The 25,904-nt window shown below is 34.2% G+C and overlaps 1 protein-coding gene and 1 non-coding gene across 3 annotated transcripts in view; both read left to right on the top strand.

The window, feature by feature from the left end:
• The window catches only part of LOC111056449 (roundabout homolog 2), a 365,277-nt gene that overhangs the window by 289,212 nt on the left and 50,161 nt on the right, over positions 1 to 25,904 (top strand). The gene's annotated exons all lie outside the window — the stretch shown is intronic.
• Positions 3,615 to 3,687, top strand: Trnav-aac. Its single transcript has one exon. It is a non-coding gene; the product is annotated as a tRNA-Val (tRNA).

Below are 25,904 nucleotides of genomic sequence, written 5' to 3'. Positions count from 1 at the left end.
AGCTCCAGAATAAAATTAGTATTATTCCATATCTATTATATTAATAAGGTTGGAAAGAAACATTATATTGCATTTATTCAAATGGAGATGAAAATTGATAATAATAATGATTCTTATTATCTTCTTAAGACTTACAACTATTTTTCTTTTGATTGACCGAGGGAAGTGAGGTCTAAGATTCAAGTTGACGGTTTGGCATTTCTCTTAATGTTGAAATGTTTATATGTTGCGCATTTACAGCGAAACGCGGTAATAGATTTTCATGAGATTTGACAGGTATGTTTCTTTTTAAATGGCGCGTCGACGTATATACAAGGTTTTTGGAAATTTTGCATTTCAAGGATAATATAAAAGGAAAAAGGGGCCTCCTTCATACACCAATATTGAAGTAAAAATCTGACTATAAATTATTCATCATAAATCAGCTGTTAAGTGGACTATAATACTACCCGTTCAAAAACATCGAACATCTTGAAAATGTATCTTTCCATCAAAGTTGTAGACAGTTGCAGCCAGACCTGATAACAGCGCTCACACCCACACTCCGAAAAGACACGTCACGGTACGATAGGACAGAGAGCTCTATGTTTATCTAGGATTTTTTCTAGACATTTTAAATTGATAAATCATTTATCAATTTTTGAAAAAAAAAACATAACAACAGGTCAATGTAACTTACTGAGCACGAGGTCTACTGTTCACAGAACTACTAGTATGATTTGTAGTATTTCTATGTTTTTTTTTATAAAAATATAATGTAAACTTGACTCCTCCAGTCAAAACTATTATTATTACTATTATCAATCCAAATCACTTGCTATCAACTACTCTTAATACCTTCGCTACCAAAAACCAGTAATAAAGTTATAATAGAATAAGATACTCCATCAGCAATCTAATGATGCTTAAGAATGTTGGAAGAGATATGATTGTTCCATAGGGGTCTAATCATAAAATAGATCTATTCTTAGAAATGCTGCTTGTCCATTGGAATGAATGTCCATTGGGAAAACTAAATGAAATGAATTCTATTCATTTCGCCTGCGGAAAAAGTAGCTAACAAATAAACCCATTATTTTCTGAAAGGTTATTCGACCAATAGAATGAATCCCACGAATAGGACAATCTCAATTCGGAGACTATCTCAATCATTTCCAATATTGAGAGAAGAAAGGCACATAGAAATGAAACAAATCCTGTGGGGGAAAAAGAGTATTGAATCTGTTGATTTGTGTGTCAGACTGAAGGCGAAGCCTGAATAGAAGCATCGCTTAAATAAAGTCAATATTCAATTTAATTCTCTCTATTGGTGTGGGCGCATTCTACCCTTTCCACATTCCTTTCCTTCGCTCCAAAATATTCCCTCTTCCTTCCTCTACGGTATTTCCCTTCTTTTCTGCATTTACCCTCTCCTTTGTACTCTCCTTTTGTGTCTTCTTCATCCAATCTCTTGACAGCTCTCTCTTTTCTCAATTAATGCGATTGGCTTTTAGCGTTCAATGTGTTAATACTTCACCATTCACTGCTTCAGCGATAAGATTTTCATTGTTCCAATTCTTTCAGTGGGAATTTTGTTGGCTCACTGGAAACGGGTTCAACTTTTTGAGGCATCTATTATGCAAAATTGTTCAGTGTGATGACAAGTGAGGGTTTTCTATAGGTTGCACTCTACGTTGATTATTTTTTTCAATAATGTGTGGGAAGATTTCTGATAAGATCTCATCTTGTCACAAGGAAACAACAATCATGATAAGACTCTTGATATTCTCAGCTGAAAAGATCTATCTTTAATATCTCTAAAATTTGATTTTATCTTTTGTCTTACTGTAATCAATATTTGACTTTGCTTATTGTTCTAAGAATTCAACGGCAATAAAATCATATTTATTTATTTATTTATCAATCTCTTTCTGTTCAAAGTGAAGGTTATCCATGTTGTTTAGAACGACTAGAATTTGTCACAACCAATTAGTATATTAATTAACTCACACTAATTCTAGCACAAACAACAATTTTGTTTGTATTAGTCTCCTGTTTATTTTTTTTTAATTTCTGGCATTCGATGTAAGCTTTGATCAGATATGATCCATATTTAAATATACAAGCAACCGTTTTCATAAAAGAATGAGACCAGCTTACATGAGAATCATTTCTTATTGAGACCAAATATACTCTATCTCAATATGAGAAATAATACCAAAAAATAACACTGAGCTCAATGAAGCAGTAAACGGCAACCAAATTCATTCATAAGCATTTCAACAAGCCAATCTACACAATACTGACATCATATAGCCTTATTAGAGCTTATAATTCATTCCAATCTGAGAAATAATTCCGAAAATCAACATCAAAACTCAATGAATCAATAAACGCCAACGAAATTTATTCATTAGTATTCAAGTTACCCCCAGCAACCCATGTTACGTGAAAGCGCGATTCTCACAGCGTGTTTGTTCAAGTAATGGATTTATTGGGTACCTGCAGCAGTGAGGGTGAGGCGAGGAAATTCATGAGGCATGTGCTCAACCTCACCTGAGTAAATTCACCTCATGCGATGAGGCGAAACACAGTTGAGGCAACTTTTCGGTAGAGAGCGCGCCAGTTGTGTTTTTGCAGTTGATGTTCTCTGAAATCAGATGCACAACTGAGTGAGGTGTGAGTCAGTGAGCAAGCGTGGGAGTGAGTGAGTAAGTAAGTGAGAGAGTGAATCGGTGTTAGTATGTGAGTGAATGGAATATGTGAATAAGTATGTGAGTGAGCTAGTAAGAGAGATAGTGAAGTAATAAATGAGTGTGAGTATGTGCTTTAGTGAGTGCTCAAATGCGTCTGAGAGAGAGAGAGCGAGTGAGCTTTTTTATGCAGTCTCGAAAGTTGTTTTGTACAATGTAGAGCCTTTTGATAATATATTGATAATATTTTAAAATTAACTTTCTATTATTATTATTATTATCATTATTATTATTATTATTATTATTATTATATTATTATTATTATTATTATTATTATTATTATTATATTATTATTATTATATTATTATTATTATTATTATTATTATTATTATTATATTATTATTATTATTATTATTATTATTATTATTATTATTATATTATTATTATTATATTATTATTATTATTATTATTGGGGAGTCCGATCTCACTAGGCGTCAAATCTGCAAAACCGTAGAAACCAATCCAAAAAAACAAAACAAACAATTTATAATTATCCTTAATAGAACATTAATATTTATTATTACTAATTTTGTTTATAATATCAATATAAAAGAACCTTTAATCCTATAACACTGAATGGAGTTTGTAAATAGTGAATAACACGCAAGCAGCAGCTTATAACACTTATTCTTGTACCCCAACACATAATCATTTATAGTGGAGAGTATATTTATTCATTAAATAATAATATATTATCTATGCCTTTTAAGAAATTATTCAATGCATAATAGAGCTACTTTGCTTTATTTGTTTAAAAATGTTATAGTATCCAAACTTGTATTGTAATAATTGTTTCGATGAATAAACTTTGATTCCATATTTGATTCGAATATAAAAAGATAGCAGTCTTTATCTCTTATAGATTGCAAACCAGTTTCAAGCGTTTCCGTGGTGTAGCGGTTATCACGTCTGCCTAACACGCAGAAGGTCCCCAGTTCGATCCTGGGCGGAAACAAATCTTTTTGTAACAAAGTCGGAAAGATTTTGCTAATTTGACCATCAACTGTGGAACTAGTGGATAGATTCTTCTTCATAGCTCAAATTATATTGCACAATAATTATTTATAATTGGTATGAAATTATTATTTATAGTGAGTCAAATAATTTATTTATAAATTATAACTTATTTATAATTGAGAATCTATAAATAAATTATTATGATGATTTTTTCAAAATGGTTTATTCGATTTTCTCAATCTCATATTGCTTATGACAATGTATAATGTATAATGTTTTCCTCACCAAATGTATTTATGTATTGTAAATGTACAATAATACATAAATATCCTCATTATGTATATTGTAAATGTATTCACCTACTTTATTATACACTACAGTTGCGATCAAGAAAAATAATCAGGCACTAGTTTAATCCTTCTGGAATTCCTCAGTACGGAATTCTGATAATTCTATAAATACAAGGAAATAAAAATCTCAAATTGACTGGAAAAAAATAGGCAAGTTCGTTCTTCTCAATTTCTAGCATGAGAAAGTTATCATGTGAGGAAGAAGAGGTTATCCAAAGTGAAAAGAAGAAGAAGAAGAAGAAGAAGAAGAAGAAGAAGAAGAAGAAGAAGAAGAAGAAGAAGAAGAAGAAGAAGAAGAAGAAAAGGAAGAAGTGTGGAATAAGCAAAAGTCAGTGAAGGTTTTCCAGTTGATGAGACTTACCAACTGGGGAGCTATAGTTAGATTCACTTCATACTGTCAGCATACCTTATAAAAATAACCTTATTGCTTCCCATCCAAACAATTCTGACAGTATGAAGTGGACCTACTCCCTGCCCTATGAGCAGGCCTCAATTGGTTGGCCTACGTGAAATAGCTAAATTGATAGACCCGACTCAGACAATTCTTTGCTGCTTGTTGGAGCGTATTGCTGACATCACCATTTTCTCGTAACACACAAACCGCCGCAAAATTGTGGATCGAATTTTTCCGACAGAATTTCTTCTTCAATTTTCTTCCCAACTATTTTTTACTAACGCTCTCTGTTGTACAAATCATTCCAAGCCTTTGCAAGTATTTTCTTCACGAGATGAGGTTGGATTGCTCTGTTTGATGAGCTAGTCCAAATTGTAAAGTGCCTGAACTAATAAAAAAGAATGATGATTGTGGAAAACTAAAATTGTTACACTTTTCCATTTCTCTCTCATCAATTTTATGAATGGAGAGTCTCATTATATTACGATTAAGTATAGGAACAGATGAATGTATTTGCTTGCATGATGCAAAATGTATGTATTCAAACATATACTTGAACTTGATCCAAAAGAATAATTCCCCATGAACACTGTTAAAACAATCATAATGTTCGATTCAGCGAGTAGTATTTTTTTATTACAAAAACATATTTTTCTCAATGTCGTTTCTTCATTCAGTTCAGGCTACATTTCCGTTTCAACTCGCTCTGGTGGATATTTGTTCTTGTTTTTTAAATAATAATCGTATTTTGCAGAGTATGATATTTTCTGTTTTTTATGAATGATTTTCGCTCGTGTCTACCTGCTTTTTTATTTGTATTTCACCCATAAAACAAAAACTTCTTGACCATATCGGATCCTTACAAATAATGTTATGGAACTTATACTTTATTATTTTTATTCTATTAATAATTATTCTCATTATTCAATAATGATTGAAGACAATTCAGAATAAATATTTATTCATATTCATGCCAACGATGCAAAGAAATAATAATCTAGTTTTAATTTGTTCACATTTCGTAATGCTGAGAATCATAATTGATTCGAAACGGAATTCCCATATGCATTGAAAAAATATTCCTTATGCAGTAAACATTCACTATCACGTAGTGATATTTATGTCAAATTCTAGCGATAAACAGATACAAATCACCAACATCAATGAAAAACTGGGAGCTCCTGCAAGGGGCCATGTGGCTTTGTAGCAGTGCCATATTTTTCCCAGTAATAGAACTGAACGCGAATTATGATCTTCCTTTCAGTAATCAAGTCGTGTATATCAACATTCATAAAGATGTAAACATGGTCGGTCACATGAGGCGTTGAACATGGCAGATAATCACAGACATGCCTCCCATGACATATTTATACTGAAAAGGGGTGGATACTGATGAAAAAATAGTAGATGCTTCCCGGGGATAGTGTATGGTTTATTTGAAGTCGTAAGATTATCAGAAAATGTGATGGATATTATCTAAATAGCAAGGACAACGAGTAAGAAGATATTATAGATCATAGTAGAGGATGAAATCTTTCATATTCAAACTTGAGATTGGAGAGAAAACAAGAGATGGAGAGTTGGAATAAATTGAAGTTTTCAATCTACTACCTCCGTAAACAAAGCCATAGTGCATTCTGGTGACGTCAGCACAGGTAGGGTTCCTATACCAATGAAAATTTGTTGATTTCAACTGATCTATATGAGCTAGTGTTTTTATTGGTTGAGGAGCCCTGCCTGTGCTGACGTTACCATCAACCACCTGTCATGCTTTGTGGTAGTGAGTGGTTCATCACGCATCCGAATCTATATATATAAAAGCGAAATGGCACTCACTCACTGACTGACTGACTGACTCACTCACTCACTCACTCACTCACTCGCATAACTAAAAATCTACCGGACCAAAAACGTTCAAATTTGGTAGGTATGTTCAGTTGGCCCTTTAGAGGCGCACTAAGAAATCTTTTGGCAATATTTCAACTCTAAGGGTTGTTTTTAAGGGTTTAAAGTTCGTCTTTTAGCATGTATATTCTTCTTCTCCCAATCTCTTAATTATAATTGAAATTTCCATATCATATGTTACTATAGAACTATAGCCTAATCAAGATAGAGTACCTCTTCGAAACAGTTGTTAACTGGCAACTAAATTAATAATTTTGTCAGGTTGGCATTAAGTTGAGTTGACTTTGTTAGGTTGGCACCAAGTTGAAGATTTAAATGCATTTATCGCGGAAAAATTGATTGGGCACTGCTACTTCAATCCTGGGAATATTATATTACTAGCCGTCAGGCTCGCTTCGCTCGCCATATCCGTTTAGCCAGACGTTTAGTCTGGACCCCCGACTGGATTGTTCTAACATATGATAAAAATGCTCAAATGAAAAATGCAGGCGAGCAAAGCGAGCCTGCTGATCTCATTCTTGGACGATCCAGTCGGGAGTCCAGGGGGCGGAGCCCCCTGGCTAGACGGATATGGCGAGCGAAGCGAGCCTGACGGCTAGTAGAATATTAAAAATAGCCTGACGGCTAGTAGAATATTAAAAATAAATACAATTCATTTTCAAATGTAGATAAACATTTATTTCCAGGAGTTCTACCATCATTTTTATTAGAAATCTGTTAGTGTGCTATTTGGAGCACATATATAAAGCAGTAATCATTAGAGTGGTATCATTCTTCAGTTTCATTATACGAGTATATAATCTTTTTGTGCATACTGGTTTACAAATCAAGAATGAACCCTCTGATAAGGATTGAACCCCTGTTAGTTTCCCTGAATGGAAAATATCTCTGAACCTCCTGAATGGAAATTATCAAACATTTTTGAAAGTCAGAGCGCGAAAATCTAACAAAGCTTCCACTCACGAAAATACTTCTCAGATTGATGGTGTTTTAATCGTGAGTTGCCAAGACTATTCAATTGATGATTTGTGTACAATCCACTTGTTTGAGTACATTTTTGATAGCAAACACTTCTTGTGTTGTACAGTGATTCAACCGGCCTGATAAAAATCCTCATTTGGCAAATTAGCAACTGAATACATACCACTTTTGTTCTTGAAACAGACCTCTGCATTCGTTCCTTGTGTCTATTGAACATTTGACGTCCATGCAGGCTTTTATATTTTTGTCCTTCAGGCTTTTGTATATTTGAAATCTGAAAGGCTAGGATTTAATCTAGCATCTTATCTTTGAAAACCTTTGAAGCTAGTCCATTAGTGTTAACGAGAGTCTTGGACGAAATTCGAGTTCATTTCAAAATTGGCGAACTCTCCAATGAATTTGCTTACGGTTCTTCGCATTGGCTCTCATATCTTGGTAGAGAGTCACTGGGAAGGATATTTTTAATATTCTTCCCAAATAATGGACATTGATATGTCCAAAGCTCCGCTAATTTGTGTAGATGCATTACAATATTATCTTGTATAGTTATTCGAAATTGATTTCTTTTTCCATATCATTGTACAGTTCAATAATTATTTTCTTAGTTTATATTATGTAAATTCATCTAAAACTTTGCTGTATTGTGAGCTTTTGTATAAGAGTATAAGCCAGTATATATTGTAATCTAAATAAATAAAGTACTCAATCAATCAATCAACATTAAACATAACTATCATTCATTCCATTGACAATCACACATTTTAATCACAATACAACAGGCGTTGCCTGTCTTGATTTTTAAGGAACATTCAATATACAATATTTGATAGATTGTATTATTATTATTATGGTATGATACCTTCCAAAAACCGTGTAAACTTTTCCAAAACAAACTTTAATCTCTAACAATCAGTTACACAACCCCACGTTTTCTGCGATGATCCAGCCTCTCCCATTCACGATTCCTGAACCTATTTACCGGCTTTATTACAGCCGGTTGAATTCTAAATACATCCGTTATCAGCTCCAGCTGAACGTTGACATGCTTCTGTGCAATTCACTCCTAATTGTCAGCATTTCTTATGAAAAACACCAATACTTCCCATTCAAACAATGCTGACAGTTTGAAATGGATCTCACATTCCATATTTCCATTTTTCCATCACTAATCCTTCCCCTGGTTAATCCCCTGAAAATGATTACTGGAAGTCAGAATGGCGGAAGGCAGGTATTGAAACACTGATCACATCCCAGTGATACCTGAGCGATCGGATAACGGCCAGTTTTTGAATTTCGCAGCGCAAATGAAAAGTGTGGGGTGACTGTTCTTCCTGTTACCAGATTCCGGAACCGAAATAGGGGTAGCCTGTTACCTATTCAACCATATTTGGGAATCTAAACCTTTGATTTTCACTCTCTCCGGCTCTCCTTTATATTTCCCCCATTTTAAAACCCAACCTCGTTGATTCGTCCCGCTATCTCATCTAATCTTCTAAACATCATAAACCTTATGAATTTTTCTATAGCCTCGTCATTGATTACTTATCGATTTTCCATGTTCATTAAATTAGCCATGATTACCTCGATTACTTACAAGAATATTGTTATTATCATACTTTGTCTTTCACTCCCACTGTTTCTCCTTTATATTTTCCTCATTTAAAAACCAAATCTCGTTGATTTGTCCTTCTATTTCATCTCATTTTCTTTCAATTTCTAACATCAAAAATCTAATGAATTATTCTATAGCCTCGTCATCCATTACTTATCGATAACCCAAATTCATTTAATTGGTCATGATTACCTCGATTACCTACAACAACTGTTATTATGATGATGTGTGAATAGGGAAAGAGGATATTCATTAAGTTGGATAAGATATTCATTAAGGACAAAGAAAATATTCCGAATGCCTAATTCTTAGTCTCATTTCACAGTTCAATTATGTAATGTAATAACCACTTGAGAGGTTGAGTAGATATATAGATATGTTGGAATATGATGGAGATATTTGATATTTATTTAATTCATCTTACATTGCCAGGTCTGACCTATGGCAAACATTTAAAAAATAACACTTCTAAATTTAAATACAATACAAAGTATTGTATTGGAGAGAGGAGAATGATCACAGAAGTATAATTATACTGATATTGCTTCTATTTGGTTCAATGTTGAAATTTGATAGAATATTTCATATCCATCTGTGAATCCTATTGGTGGTTCACTTAAATAATATTGTGGAAAGGATTTTGTGAATGAGCCTCAATAACAAGGCTTGAAATTCTGTAAGAATCAAACCTCAATTTTACAGATGTGGATTGACAATTCGATCCCTAGTTTTTCGTTGCGGGGGTAGGTGGAGGTTGCAGGGAGCCAACTGCGCATGCCTGACTGTTGTATTCCGATGTTAAAATTGCTAGGCAAGTAGACTCAGATAGTTGGAAAAAAACAAGCTGAATGACTGGTGTTATTACCATGTACAGTAGCGTCCAAATGTTGTGGAAGGTGAAAATTGGTCCAGGGATCAACTCGTTAGACCACGACTGTATTTGGACCACAATAATAAGTTCATATTCCAGGAGCGAAGGCCATAAAAGGCATTGGTTATTCTTTGAATGAATATCAGAGTTTATAGACTTTCAAAGAGAATCTAGAATGAATTCCTCAACGCTTGATGATGAGACAAAATTTGAATCATTTGACGGAATCACAGTAGAGAATCAAGGAGTTAAACATTGTGAGGTACTGTCCAGTAGGGTGACTTCCACTGGAAGTTGTAGGAAGGGTCATTGTGTTGGTGGGGTGGAAAGGGATTTTCAGATAACGGAACCGGTAAAGCTGTAACGAAACACTCGTCGATGAATGAAATCAATTACAGAAAGCACAACGTCAAATAATGAGTGCACCTTCATTACTATCGTTACCGGCCATCTCTACTCATTCAATCCTGGCTGCAAGGGAACCCTTTGTCTATCCTATTTACTCTGTCTCTGACTCTCTCATTCACCCTTTATCCACACCTCTCACTCTCACTAATTCTCCCCAATTCCTATCCCTCTTTCCCTTTCCGTTTCTCCTCCCATCTTCTCTTCTCTACTGCTATTTGTGCTCTGCTTGCTCTCAATCTGTCTCCCTCCTTTCAAGCTCTCTCTCACACACTATATTTTTTTGTCTCTCTTTCTCCCCCTCCACTCTCTCATTTTCTCTCCCTTGTCTTCCTCCTAGTCCTGCTCTTATGATCACCACGAAAGGCACTTTTGTGATTCCCGATTTTCCTGTGTTGAGTTGTATCCGGATCTCTTATCGATTCATCCTTGCTTCAGTACTTGATTCTGTGGTAATGATCCTTCTATTCCCCTTGCTTCTAGAATGACCATTCAATTCATAAATAGATCTATTCATATATATATTCATAGATTTCACTCCTTGATTCAAATATTTTTGATACAAATAACAAATTCATTTTTACGGGTTCACCCTTCTTTATTGAACTTGATTTGAGTAAAAATGAAATTCTTTCGTCTATCAATTCCACTTCTATGACAATATGGTGCAGAGTTTCTTCCAAAGTTACACAATGTGAACAGTAATTCGACAAATAAGCTGAATTTCAAATATCTGAAATTATATCAAAAGTATCTAAAATATCTAAGTAATATATACAATATAGTACAGAGTTTCTGTTAAAGTTACACAACTGAACAGTAATTTCACAAATAAGCTGAATTTCAAATATCTGAGTTATTGTGATTCCATTATTTTTTACTGCAGAAAAATAATATCTTTTGAGTATCTGTCTGTAGAAAAACAAGCAAATGACTCTTGAAAGTTTCAAAAACATAAATAATTTGAGTTTTTGGATGGATAGAAGTTCGATCAATTTCCTTTTTTCTCCTAGTATGCTATCAAGTTTGTATTTCCAATATGTTCAATATAATATAATATCTACAATGCTACACTCTTGCTTGAAATATTTTATATCATTCTCGTTATTATTTCTGTTCCAGGTGAGCCAATAGTTCATTCTTCTGTGTAATAAGAGAACTATTCGATAATGGTGATTGGTGAGTAATTATGAGTATCTATGCAGTAAACGTGCATAGACCTATCGTCTCTTACTATGTAGATGTCATTATACAGTAATTCATTTATTTATTCACAATGGAGACAACGGGTTTCCCCAAATATGTCTCCTTTACAATAAAAATCTTACAAATTCAAATGAAATAAAAAATTATTAAAAACAATACAAATGAAAGATATAATACTTATGCAAAAAGAAATAATACAGATAACAAAAATAGTACCTAACTCAAAAAATTTCAAATACTTTTGGAAAAAAGTGAAAATAAAAAATCTGAAGAATTCGACGTCAAACGACGTCCCAAACCATATGCTTATCCACACTCATACTCCTAAAACTTAATTGATCAGCTCAATGTTTACACAAAATTTTTATATAACGCTTTCCGGAATTTAGCGCGAGAAAACCAGAAGACATCAAGGTGCCTAGACAAGCTATTATATATTATCATAATAATAACAGTGAAATCCAGTCAATATAAACTCAAATACTGGCATATGAACGTATTATACCCAACAGAGTATATATAATATACTGGATTTGTAGTATCGTTTGAATCCCTTTATAAAGATAAAGCCCAATCTGCATAAGACACGATCGTCGACTTGATTTGCGCCAAAAACCTCGAAACATGATCTCTTGGAGAGTCAACCACTCTCTCCTGCCCTCAAAAACAACCCTTATCAACAGACACTTGTGTTCTTTGAATGAAATTTCCACCCCTAACCACTCGACGAAAGACTTCCTTGTAATACCCTTCCTAAGCCTGAGGTCGTCTTCGGCAGGGGTGCTCTAAGACTGAGGGTGTTGTAAGGTTGGGTTAGGGATCGCAAAGAATATTTTGACAGGAATCAAAATGGTGGAGTAAGAATGGGATTATTTGAGATGAGATGTCAATTGGTTAAATATTTCATGAAATGTGTCTGAGGTTGTGTAATGTGTAGGGCTCTGCCACACAGAGAGAGATCTGCGATCTGTGATCTTATTAGGTTTTTTTATCTCTATATCTGAGTTGCGATCCTAAAAGTTTCTTCACCTATATTTTTCAAATATGCATTTCAATATATAAATTTAGATACCAGAATCGCAGATCACTCTCAGAGTATCCAGGCCCAAAGTGTATCTCTTAGAATAATGTGAGAATCTTGAAAATTTATTTTTCATTACAACAGTTTATTAAGCTCTGGTGAATCAGCAATTATTTTTTGTTTCTTATTTCCTGTTTAGCGTGGAGCTCCTATAAATTACATTGATTACTTATATCATATAATTAATAGTTAGTTTAGAATTGATACAAAACAAAGTCCTGAATAGAAACGAGAATGGTAGAATAAATTGATAATACGTTAAAGATCGTTGGAATTTGTTTTTTAACCTATTTAATATAATAGTTTTATTCTACACTCAATTGAATCCATGATTTAACCAGCCTTTGAATATTACTATGTTGCTAGTGTCTGGAATCGAGCCAACTTGCAGTTTAAAATCGATTCACCATGCTAGCTCAAACTGAAACTACGAAACATTGAACCATGCTTGAGTGAAATGCGGTGTACTGACTGGCCGACATCAGCCAACCAATCCACCAGTAGTTGACATGCGACCAGAGAAGTACGACCAACTTGCCATTCGGTTAGTTATTATTTGACGGCGACACTAACCGGAGCTTAATGGGCCACCGACGCCCCTGTTTAATTGGCGTCGTTAATTAAACGTCGTTACCTTTGACGGACGAAATGGCGCATCAACTAACTCACTCATTCATCCTCTCCTCCGACCTACCTTCCCACCTCCACATCGAATCAAACTCATAACTCACTATTGCAGTTTCCATGTCAAACTCATAACAGCGGCTGTATATCAGTTGTTTGGAATAGATTTGTTGGGGGAAGGGCCGTAAAAATGTATAACGAGTTTGTGTATGTTATTTGTTCTGTAATGATTTGACAGCAGATAAATATTCGTGTTGGATGTATCGGCAAAATACAGTTATTTGAGTTAAGGTATTTGACAGTTTGTACTCGAATTCCACACTACAGAAAACTGTAATATACTCCCACTATTTTATACTATATTGCTATGCCAACAGTACTCAACAACTCCCAACACCTCAATCACATTACTCTTATTGTTCTGCAGTGACTCATCGTAGTGAAAAATTGTCGAATCGTTTCTTCTTGAGACTTATTCCGGAGGAAGTTTACTTTATTGCGTGAACTGTTTGTAATATTATTACGGATGGCTCAACCAACGTAAGAAGAAGTCAATGCATTCTCGACTGGTACGAAAATTTTATTGACATGCAACTGAGCCACAGTATTTTGAATGGTATAAATTCACTTTGAAAAGCGAAAATCATCAATAGAAACTGATTTGTATTGATTATTTATCTTCTTCTTCTTCTTCTTCTTCTTCTTCTTCTTCTTCTTCTTCTTCTTCTTCTTCTTCTTCTTCTTCTTCTTCTTCTTCTTTTTCTCCTTCTTCACTTCAGGGATTAGATTTATTAATCAACCTGTTCCAGTACCCATCTCTTTCTTGGCCTTCCTACATCTCTTTTTCCAGTAGGTCTATAGTTTTGGATTTCAAGTGGCATTCTTGCGGGTGGCATTCTACTCAAATTACTGCACCAGTTGTGCCTATTTTTTCGTATAATTCTTCCATGCAGAGGAGCATCCGATAAAACCTGTCTGATATCAGTATTTCTGATTCTATCAATTCTAGTGCAGCCAAATACACTCCTTAGAAGCCTCATCTCTGCACCTTGAATTCGACTGTCATTGATTATTATTTTATATAATATGATAGTATATTATGTATCAAATATATGATAATTGTATATCATTTGAAATTTCAAGTTATAACGTTTTGGTAATATCCCTGTGAACTTCCAGTGCGATATATGCAGCACAACTATGGTAGAAGCGGTTGTAATAATCATTGATAAAAAATCTGTCCTTTATGAATAACTACTGTTTTTTCATCGTCGTTTTATTTAGGATATTGGTTCTAACATTTATATTTGAAACTGTACTCCAGCATTTGGTCCACAATACGAATTTATAAATAATTTCGAAGAATACATAAATACAAATTCATCCAGCTTTCACATCCTGATGAAAGCCCTTTGAAATTAGAAAAAAGGAGATGAGTTATAACATTCCAGAGTGATTTGATAGCAGAAATTTTTCAAAGCATTAGCGAGCGCGTTTAGCTTGAAAAATTAACTATACGTTAGAGCGTAAGCAGAAAACTTCATCCAACAGCAGATGTGCGGCAGGACATAACTGATGGGAAAAATTATGAAAATCGTCGGGAAAATGGCATAAAACAAGCGGCGGAAAAGCGGGGAAATTAGTGATGAAAAAGGGAAAAGATGGGAAGGAAGAGGAAGAGCGGAAAACGGACGGTTGAAAATCACGAGAGACCGTTTTAGGCTTTGAATAAACTTGCCATTTCTCAAATTGAGATGAAATGACCGAGCATATATTCTACCGGAAAACGCTGCAAACCAAGCAGAGGATCGTGGTTTTGAACTCTATTTAATAGAATTTATGTTTCGCTTCAGCACTCCGTTTTGCAAATTAAATGGCGGCCGAGTGGAGAAAAATGAAAACTTGATACGGACTTTGAGGCTGGGATTTTCCGTGTATGCATAATTGAGTAGGGAAATTAATAACCGTGAAATTGATGGAGCAATCAAGTGAAGTTGGATGAACTGGAACTGTCCTCGGTGCATTAAAAATCGGTTGTTTGTTGACCGGAGATTAGATTGTCGGCTTGATTAGAATCAAATCGATGTAGACTAACATGATTGGTTAACCGAGAGCCGTAACCTGCTCACTGCAGCTTGCTCACCCCTCATCTCTGACCACTATTTATGAACCTTTATAGTAAAAGGAAGTCTGTTCTTGAATTCGAACACAATAGGCCTACTCTCATTTTGTGAAATTATTCTCCATACTATGGAATTGAAATTGGGATTCAATGGTTTTCCTTATGTTAAAGATTCCTCGAATTCTACTTAAATTGGTTCACATTGTGTAGAGCTCAACGTCAATAGTTTTGTGAATAATGATGCATTTTTGTGAGAAAACTGTTAAAAAACCGTTCTATTTTTTAGGTTCACTTTGTGATTAATCAAATTATCTCTTATTAGACTCCTATTGACTGCATTCTTCTATATATCATACTTCACAGTAATATATACATCATTTTCTATGTTCTTAGATTCCTTCCTGTATGTAAGTGATGTCACAAACTAACCAATCAAACTACTGTAGTATGACCCCGGTTATCTACAGCGGAAGTCGGAAAATACCTCTAGCCATAACATCATGTCTACAACAGAGATCATGGGTTTGCATCAGCTTGTCTAAATGATATTCCGTCGTAACCGTGACTATAATGGGCCCAGACCTATGTACAAGTAATTTGAGAGGCATTTGATGTGCTCTGAATCCAATCGAAGCCATTTAGAGCTCTGCCTACTACTATATACATATTTTACATATATATTTCCATTAAACTGACTATATAGATGTATTACAATGGATACAGTTGGTGACATTTCAACGCGCATGCGTGCAAGTGCGCTTTGTGGTTGCTTTTACGATCGAGAAGGCAATTTACCTGCTAGCAAATGGCATATATTCCATCATTAAGGGACGGATCAGCGTTGAGGTCAGGTTAATCTACATTCTATTCGATGTTTGCCTTGAATCGTCATTGATATCGTTAACTGGAATTGAATGGGGAAGATTTCAGGGCGAAACGTGAATGGGATTCTAAATTTGATCTGTCAAAATTTATTTAGCAAGGGAGTACTCTAATCGAACTGTTAAATGCCAAAATTTTATATTTTCACTTTTTGTGTAGTTGATATTGTGGTAATTATTCATATTGAATGAAAAAGACTAAGAAATTGTCAAAAAAACCACTGATATATTGACAAAAGAATAAATATATAAACCCAGAAATTGATCTCTGGTTTATCAGAGATTGACAATGGTGTAAAAACCAAAACCGGTCTTTTGTCAATATATCAGTGGTTTTTTTGACAATTTCTTAGTCTTTTTTATTCAAAATTTTATATAGTATTGTGCTGATCAAAACTATTCAAAAGAATGTTTTTTTGGTGAAGCAGATTTCAGAACAAATAAGAATCGTTCAACTCTTGTGAGTGATGTTATTGCCTTTGTAAGTGATGTTTTTCTCGTTGGCTATGTTCTTATTCTCACAAGCCTATTCTGTCACAAGACACCATTATTAATGTTGATGCTCTCTACCCATGGCTTACTTATTAACCTACTTAAGAAACTCAACTTATTCATGAAATAGTTTCTTTCAACCAATCCCTGTACACATGAAATCAAGAATCACCTCTTAAAGTTGAACGGAATTAGATTTTTTTGAGATTGTTAACACAAGTTGATCAGATTCACGAGTGGATTTAGCGCTCAGTTTATCTGAGATTTGCGACAAACCAACGCACAGTGTTCAGTTGTGGGAAGGGAACAGATGCAGGCTAGGGCTGAGATATTTAGGGCCAGAACAATAGCCGCACCAGCAAAAACCAGATTTTAATGAAATCTCTCGCTCTTTCTCATGCTGTCTCTCTCGTTGGAGTAGTTTTTCTCATCAGCGCTAGCTCACACCATTATAACTCGTTTAAATCTGCCACTGTGAGAGGTATAGGGAGGATAAGGTGGTGGAGGAGAAAAACAGGTGGCGGAGGAAAAGGAGGTGGAAAAAGAAGAAGAAGAAGGAGGGAGAGGAAAAGGAGGAGTAGATGATGGAGGAGGAGTGAATGCAGGTGAGTGAAAAACATGTGGAAGATGAGAAGATGGAAGATTATGGAGGAAGTAATAAGAAGTATGAATAGGGAGATGACAAGAGGAAAAAGAAGAAGGTTTAGGAGGAGGAGAAGGAGAAGAAAAGGAGGAAGAGCAGGAGAAGAAGTAGGATAGGAAACAGAAATGAGAGGTGAATAGGGAACAGAAACAGAAAGAAAAGAGAATGAGACCGAATGAGAAGAAGAAGGAGAAGAAAATGAGTGAGAGAAGAAAAAAGATAAGACAAGAACAGAAAGGAGGATAAGAAGACAAGAGGTAGAGGAATAAGAGCACCCTAAGAAGCAGATGATAACGAAATAATAATTACAATTTTTTTACATCTTCTTCCCTCCTCATCTTTCTCTTTCCATCTCATTCTTTTCCATTTTACTCCTATACTTATTCCATCCCCAATTATCCACACTATTTGTTTCCTGCTACTAGTCCTTCGTGAGCTCGTAGTCCTTTTCTTCCACTTCGGAGGAGACAGAACATGACTAGTAAATATTGAAACGTGATGAAAGGTCATAAAGGAATCCCAATTCCTTTGGAATGGAAAATTATAGAAAATCAGGAAAGAGACAAATAAGGATTAGGCAATTGATAGAAAAACCTGCTAAGGGGAGAATATTAGAGAATTGAAATGAGATCTAGAAAAGAATTAGAAAATGAATTCAGGGAGACATGCCATGGAAGGAGAGAAGGTGAAGGTGAGAAGAAAACAAGAATCAAAGATAGATAGAAGGGAATAAAGATGATTGAGCAAGACAGGAAAACTGTGAGGAAGAGAGATATAAGACTGAAAAATAGAAGATAGGGTAAAGAAGTGCAAAATCCAAGACAGAACAAAAAATATTAGAGAGAGACCAGTAGGGAAATTGAAGTGTGACAGAAGAGAGATGAAATAATGTTTAGGTTGGTTAGAGCGTAGTTTCTTCATCCCAACATTGTTTGCTGTTTCCCACGAAAATTTATCCCTCAGTTTTACACTTCTTGCGAATGTTTAGCCTTGATTAATGGCACCTCTCTTCTACGTTTCCCGAAATTTCGCACTTTCTCTTACCCTTTCCTCTCCTTCTCTCTCATTTTCCTCCCTCACGCTCTCCAGGATACGGTTGTGACACCTTGAAAATGTTTGTATTAAACCATCCAAAAAACTCTGCTCCTCTTATCTAATTTTTTCGCTGTCTCCCAACAGCTTGTTCGGTTACATATTTTTCTCAACTAATCTGTTATCCTCTGTGCTTCTTGTGCTTCCTCTGCTTATAATATTTTTTCGTAGTCAGCCTGGATTTACTGTTCTTGGAATTCGTGTTTTTCTACTAAGCCTTGCAGGATTGTTAATTAAAATCTCAACAGAGTGTGATAAATTAAAAAGTTTTTTTCCCAATATTGACCTTTGTTTAGTGCTTATACATAATTTTTGCATAGCCTTATTCAACGTAAGTAATATAATAGGTATTCTCCAAGAAAACTTAGATAAATAATCAATTCAATTAATAAAATGAGTAGATCAATAAGAGCTCGAACTAATTCTCTAATTTGATTGACGATGTATATTTAACAATAGAAGTACTCAACTTATTAGAATCCAATTTTCCTGTATATTTCTGCAGAATAGCCAACTGGAAATTCAAGTATCTAACAAGAAAATTGAGAAAAAACTAACCTGTGCTTAAGATATTGATCGGAATTTAAGATTCAGTCAGTGAAATCAAAGCCAATTCTCATAAAAATTGTACTACAAGCTTTCCCAGATTTACATACAACGAGAACATTATTCATATTAACTATCAAAGAAATTTTATAATTATATCATTATCATAGAAGATTAGCAAAAATTTTACTATAACTGTAAAACATTTAAATTTTTTAAAACTTTTAAAATTTGAAGTAAGTGTGTTACCGAACAGTGAAAACTGTTACAGGAACTCAGAAATCCATGAAATCAGTGAAAATCCCAAACTTGAAAAATATCCATATTGTCTTTCTCTCAATAAATGTCTTTCTCCCAGAGGAATTTTCATCCCACAATATTCAACAGAGCTCTTCTTTAGAATTATCCTATGATAACTATTCAATCATCGTATCCAAAATTATTGTGTACTGAGATTCGAATAGTAACAGTCACATAATACTTGAGTATTCTTAGTGTGGAAACAGTTCCTTAGTATTCCACAAAAATCAATAGAACTCAACTCTATCAAATTGGAATATTCAATCCTCCCACTCAAAACCATCGTGTACTACGATTCAAAACATGTAGCAAGAGTCAGTTCCATTTGAGTAATGTAGCACATCTAACCACTACCTCCGTAAACAAAGCCGTAGTGCATTCGTGTGACGTCAGCACAGACGGGGCTCCAACACCAATAAAAATTCGTTGATTTCAGCTGATCTATATCAGCTTGTGTTTTTATTGGTGTAGGAGCCCTACCTGTGCTGACGTCTCCTGAATGCACTATGGCTTTGTTTACGGAGGTAGTGATCTAACTGACAATTCATGATAGGTCTTGGTATTGAATGATATAGATATCATAATAAATTATATTTCCGTGTAATCTATAGGCTATCTATACCATCTTTGATCTGATCCTCAATTCGTTTCCTGATCAAAGACCGATTCAATCACTGAGCACCAATCACGTGATCGGAAACTCAATCACTGATGGATATCTGCAACTGATCGAACAATTAACCAGCCAATGATGGCTTGTTAATCAGTTGAACTATGTATTGACTGACAGTTCATAGCTATCTCTGTATCCTGATGGGGCCACGCAAGGGTAATAGAAGATATAATCATTTACTCGGGGCTGTATGTATTCAGATTCCAGAAATAGTATGAGATATTGAGAAGTTTCAATTGATAACCTGGAACTGAACTAGTATAATATTTTAATTATATGAAGTTCCAGGATTCAATTCAATGGTTTCATGTACGGTGAATGAATCACTATCATTAATCATTAATGTGTATGTGGTTTTTGATGCCTCAAACCCTTTTTTATTGGAGAAGAACTCAAATGTATTATTAAAATGTCTCAGATAAAAGATTATTTTCTCGTTCACACATTTTATTTATATCTGAATGCTATTTTGTGAATAAGCATCATACTTAGGAGAAATCGACCTCTGAACTTTGGTCAATATATCCCTATGACTGCTTGTTCTTTTAAAGTCATAGTTTCTTTTGCAAATCTGCTTACTTGTCTCATTTCGAGTGGATATCTTTATAAATAATCCCTCCCCATGAAATAATAATTATTTAATGAGAACAAATCATTTCTCAATTATTTAGAAGCTTTCGTAGCTTATTTGAATATTCAAAACAATGGCACGGGAACAGCCACTTTATCAATACTGTTCAAATAAGAAATTTACTCCAAAGTAGATTTCGAATCAATATTGATGGAATATCATTCCCTTTTATGACAAACAATTCCATGCTATAAAATCCTTCAACGCCCCAACAATCTATTTATAATTCAATACATCCACAGTATAATAACAAAGCTAACTGGAAACAATTGACTTTCTTGAAGCTTGGCAGGGAATTCGCTTCAGCGCGGAGTTCAATGCTCTAATTCTGTAATTGAACAGCAATCAACTATGAAGCGTACCCACCTTATCTAGGCAATGCCGTGTGCTAGGCTAGAATTAAGGCTAGTATCCCAGCAGTTCCCCCTCCCTGGAAACTGGGGAAAAGGGCTAGAGGGGAGGCAATAGAAAGGGTTGATGGTGTAATTAGGGATAGCGTGTCTGTGGACTCTGTTCACACCCAATTGTTTCTTCGCATTCAATCTCTTTCTTCTATCTCTTCCACTTCTTCTTTATTATCTTCTTCTCTTTCTTCTTCTTCTTCTTCTTCTTCTTCTTCTTCATCTTTTCTTCTTCTTCTTCTTCTTCTTCTTCTTCTTCTTCTCTTCTTCTTCTTCTTCTTCTTCTTCTTCTTCTTCTTCTTCTTCTTCTTCTTCTTCTTCTTCTTCTCCTTTTTCTTCTTCTTCTTTCTCTCTTCATCTAATATTTGTTATAATACAACCTCTTGCTCCTCAACTCCTCTACCACATGAATTTATTTGTTTATTCACATTACCTTACCTCATTTTTGTTAAGTGGTGATTCTCATTTTACTTTCCTTGCCCTATTACCATTGGTAAAGAAAGTATTGCTTTCCGAAAAAAATTAAGGTACCCCAATTTGTAAATTTCTATACGTTTCGAGGTCCCCTGAGTCCAAAAAAGTAGTATTTTTATCTTTTAAATTGTGAAGCATTATTTATTCTGACTAGAATTTATCTTTTATCAGTTCATTTTCCCAGCTGGCACAAGGTATTTGTTCTGTATCATTAAATTGAGATTATATAATATTAATATCATGCTTATGACTTTCATTGGCAGAGAGATATTTTTGGATGCCTTTTCTCGCCGTAAAAACTAATGTCAGTTATCTATGGCTATACTCTGATGAAACTTCCGAATTGGAGTGAATTGTATTCCCAATCTTGTACGTGCTACATCAAGTCAGAAGTCTCTTCAAGTTTAAGTTTCATATACATTGAATAGAGTGTAATGAATTGATAACTCATAGGTTACATTAATTTGGAATTATTTTTCATCAATCTTTCCTATCCCCATGATTGGCTATCAAATGTTATAAAGCGATGTAACTATAAATCATTCCATTGTATCGGTCCAGCATCATAAAATCCCAAACAAAGCCTACAATCAAGAAGCTGTCTCCAAGTAACAAATCTATCAGTGTGAAGGAACACTTTGTCCGATACAACACAAGTACTGTTAATAAATTTCACAAGTAACAAGAGGAAGTCAACCTGAGTGGACGTAGTAGAGGTGTTCTAGAAAGTCTGGTCATAAAAGTGCGAACAAGAAGAGGTTTATTGGGTGATATAGTGGGAGTCGACACATTCGTTCTCACCTTGACTAGGAACATGCCTACGTCAGCAGTAGTGGCGTCAAGAGAGAGAGAAGAGTGACCCAGGTGCAGGAAGATGATCATCGGTTCTATTCTGTACTCTTCATCCATCTTCATCAAACACTGATTATATGGCCTGGCGACCGAACATGGATCTAATTCGCTGAAAACACGCGCTGTTGAGAAAGTGAGAGAGAGTGATGAATAGTGTGAGAGAAAGGGATAGAAAGAGAGAGCATGAGAGTGATCGTTGAAAGACAACAAGAAAGTGTGAGTGGTGGTGGTTGTGATAAATAATTGTAAACAAAGGCTAGAGAAAAAGAGAAACCGTTTTAGAAAAAGAAATACATTGTAGGATGTATTAATAGAATGGAATATAATTCGGGATACGAATGTAAGATCACTGCATATAAATGTGAGATAGTGCTGCCGAATTAGATTACTATGAGAGTTTCATGAAATACAAAACATTTTCGAAGCAAGTCTGGAAGATTATTGACATCTTTAGTAAAATTCCTTTTAAAATATCGTTAACTTTAGAAAGTTTTGATAGAATGGTTTCAATATCAAATATTTAAAAGTTTTTTTTAAATGAAATGAGTCTAATATCTAATTTACTAATAAGACTATAATCCACCCTGCTTGGCTCAATCCTCTGCCTCTTCAATTCGTTTTCTTGTAGTGTAAGGCGGACTTTCATTAAACTTGTGTATTCTGTATCCTAATCAAACTTTATTCAAATCTAATTCTTTATTTTTAAATAAAGTTAAAATTCTTTATTTCTTATTTTTAGTTTGATGAGAATTTACTCTTCTCATTTTCCAACAAATGATAGTCCATTACAAGTTCTCATGTTCCTCAAATTATGAGCTAAAATTTAGCATAGTTCACATAACGAACCGCGTTATGTTAGAAAAATATGTAAGAAGCTGGTTGCTCTACATTCACGCTTCTTCTTTCTAATCATATGAACCATATGACTTGTTAATAATTTACCAATGTTGTTTATCAAACTAATAGCAGAGCTGATGAGAGAATGATTGAATGTTCATATTTGTACAGTTTAAGATTTATTGAGGTTTATATTATAATTGACATTAAAATCGATTTTCTAAAGTAAATGAAAATCTTTCGTCAATTATTCATTTCAAGTAATATGTGCGAAGTAAGATCATTATAAATCGATTTTTTTGTTCAACATGCCGAAAAAAGGTAAGAGTGAATTTTCAATTGATATTGATAGGAAATTTGTTTTGGAAAAATTCTCGGGGAAAATTGGACAAAATGCAAAATTCTGGCTGGAAGATTTTGAGAAAGAATGTATCCGTTACAATATCCACAACGATGAAGAAAAAATAACATGTTTAAGACTATTTTTAGAAGGGAGATCTTGTATACTACCTATCGCAATATGATTTCACATTGATATATAGCCCAGGAAAAGGAAATGTTGAAGCAGATACTTTATCAAGAAATCCAGTTTTAGAACACTTTGAAGGAAATGAAGACATTTTAACAGTTGTGAATTTGATATCTATACAAGAAATAAAAGACGATCAAGAAAAAACAAAGAAGCAATAATGAATAATAGGAATGTTGAATATAAAGAGGAAATATTCTACAAATGTATGAAAGGAAACAAAAGAATCTTCCTTTCTCAAGAAAAGGGTAAAGAATTGATTGAGAAAATTCATTTTCAACTAGGACATATCGGAACTCACCACACACTATTACACAATCAAATGGTCTTAATGAGCGGCTAAACCAGACATTGGTGAATCGTATTAGATGCAAAGTGAATAGTCCAGAAGGAAGAACGCAGACGTGGTCGAAAATAGCGGAAAGTTGCACATCAGAATACAACAAGACAATCCACAGCACTACTAAATTTACACCAAGATATCTGCTATTGGGAGAGGATTTGGAAATAATACCATCACAACTGAGGAAAAAACGAAACTTACAAATAGACAGAGAAGAAGCAATAAAAAATTCCAATTTAAACCACAAACGGAACAAACTGAGATGTGATAAGAACAGAAGAATATATGGTTTCAAGGAAAAAGAACTAGTGTATATAGAAAAAGGGAACAAGTTGAATGGAAATAAATTAGATGAAGTTAGAAGTGGACCGTTCCCCATTATAAGAAGAATATCAAACTCAATGTATGAAGTGGCCTGCGGAATCAATGGGAGTGAACCAATCATCTGTCACTCAAGCAAATTGACACCTTCGAGGAAGTTTCTCGTTCAAGGGGGGGAGATGTAAGAAGCTGGTTGCTCTACATTCACGCTTCTTCTTTCTAATCATATGAACCATATGACTTGTTAATAATTTACCAATGTTGTTTATCAAACTAATAGCAGAGCTGATGAGAGAATGATTGAATGTTTATATTTGTACAGTTTAAGATTTATTGAGGTTTATATTATAATTGACATTAAAATCGATTTTCTAAAGTAAATGAAAATCTTTCGTCAATTATTCATTTCAAGTAATATGTGCGAAGTAAGATCATTATAAATATAAATCTGTTGACAGAGATGTAGGATTCTGAACCTTCTTTAAATCATATCACTTGTGTGACAAATACTTTTTCACTCTTATATCAAAAACAATATGATGTAGGACTTGATAGAAAATGCTTCATTTACTTTTCTATTGTCTTTTCCTATTCAATTTTACCTTCATATTCTTCTTTACATTACATGTTCTATCTGTTTCTATCTGCGTTTCTCTCTGTTTCTATCTCTATTTCCTATGTTTCTCTCCTATTTCGTCCCTCTCTCTTATTCTTCATCATTCAATTCTTCTCACTCTTATTCCACTCAACCGCACCGTCACTCTGACAAGGGTTGATGCTTAATAATGTAACCAATTTAACAGTCAGTTGAAAATAGATCTGCTAATCCCAATCTTGCCATTATACAGTAACGGATATCATGTCCAATTTGCCAATACTAACAATAGACTGAGGCACCACCACAAACATACTGATAGATTATGACACTCATCATCATCATCATCCGCGTTCAGCGTCATTATCATAATCGATCAGTTTCATCATCATCAACAACAACATCGGCATCATCATCATCATCATCATCATCATCAAAAATAATAATACTTAATGAGACTGTATAAGGAATAATGTGATCCATTGATCTACTGTATACCTTATGGGGTGGTGGCTAAAGAGATTAAAACGTTATCATTAATAAATAAGTTGAATCTATATTCTTGAATTCGATTTAAATGCCAACGAGCCTATTTTCAATTTATTTTTGGTTACTTCACTATTACAATCATGGTATTTATTGTCCTTGGACATTTTTATCATCTTAGTCCTATGTGAAATAACGCTTAGAAGTATAATATTAACGATATTACCAATCTTATATGGCTCTTAATTTATCTTAGTTTGAACTTCCAATTGTATTGGACAATTATCTTAGATTAAACTTCTTGAGATTGTCACAATTATTTCTATCCAGATTTTGAATAAATTTTGGGTGCCTCTATTGGCTTCTACTACATCATGAATTTCCAGTAGACTATTAATTTTTGTGGATAAATGGTTATGACAATTATTTCGAATCTTTCTACCAAAACATCACATTCGCTTTAATTCTAAACGAATTCTTTATAGTATAATGCATAGTTCATCTAGAAATAGTACACTGTAATCTACCAATAGAATTATTATAATACATTGATATACATAAATATGAA

This window comes from Nilaparvata lugens, chromosome 10 (assembly GCF_014356525.2).
Source record: "Nilaparvata lugens isolate BPH chromosome 10, ASM1435652v1, whole genome shotgun sequence".
Lineage (NCBI taxonomy): Eukaryota > Metazoa > Arthropoda > Insecta > Hemiptera > Delphacidae > Nilaparvata > Nilaparvata lugens.
The sequence above is the reverse complement of the archived record's forward strand: the minus strand, read 5'-3'. Positions and strand labels throughout refer to the sequence as shown.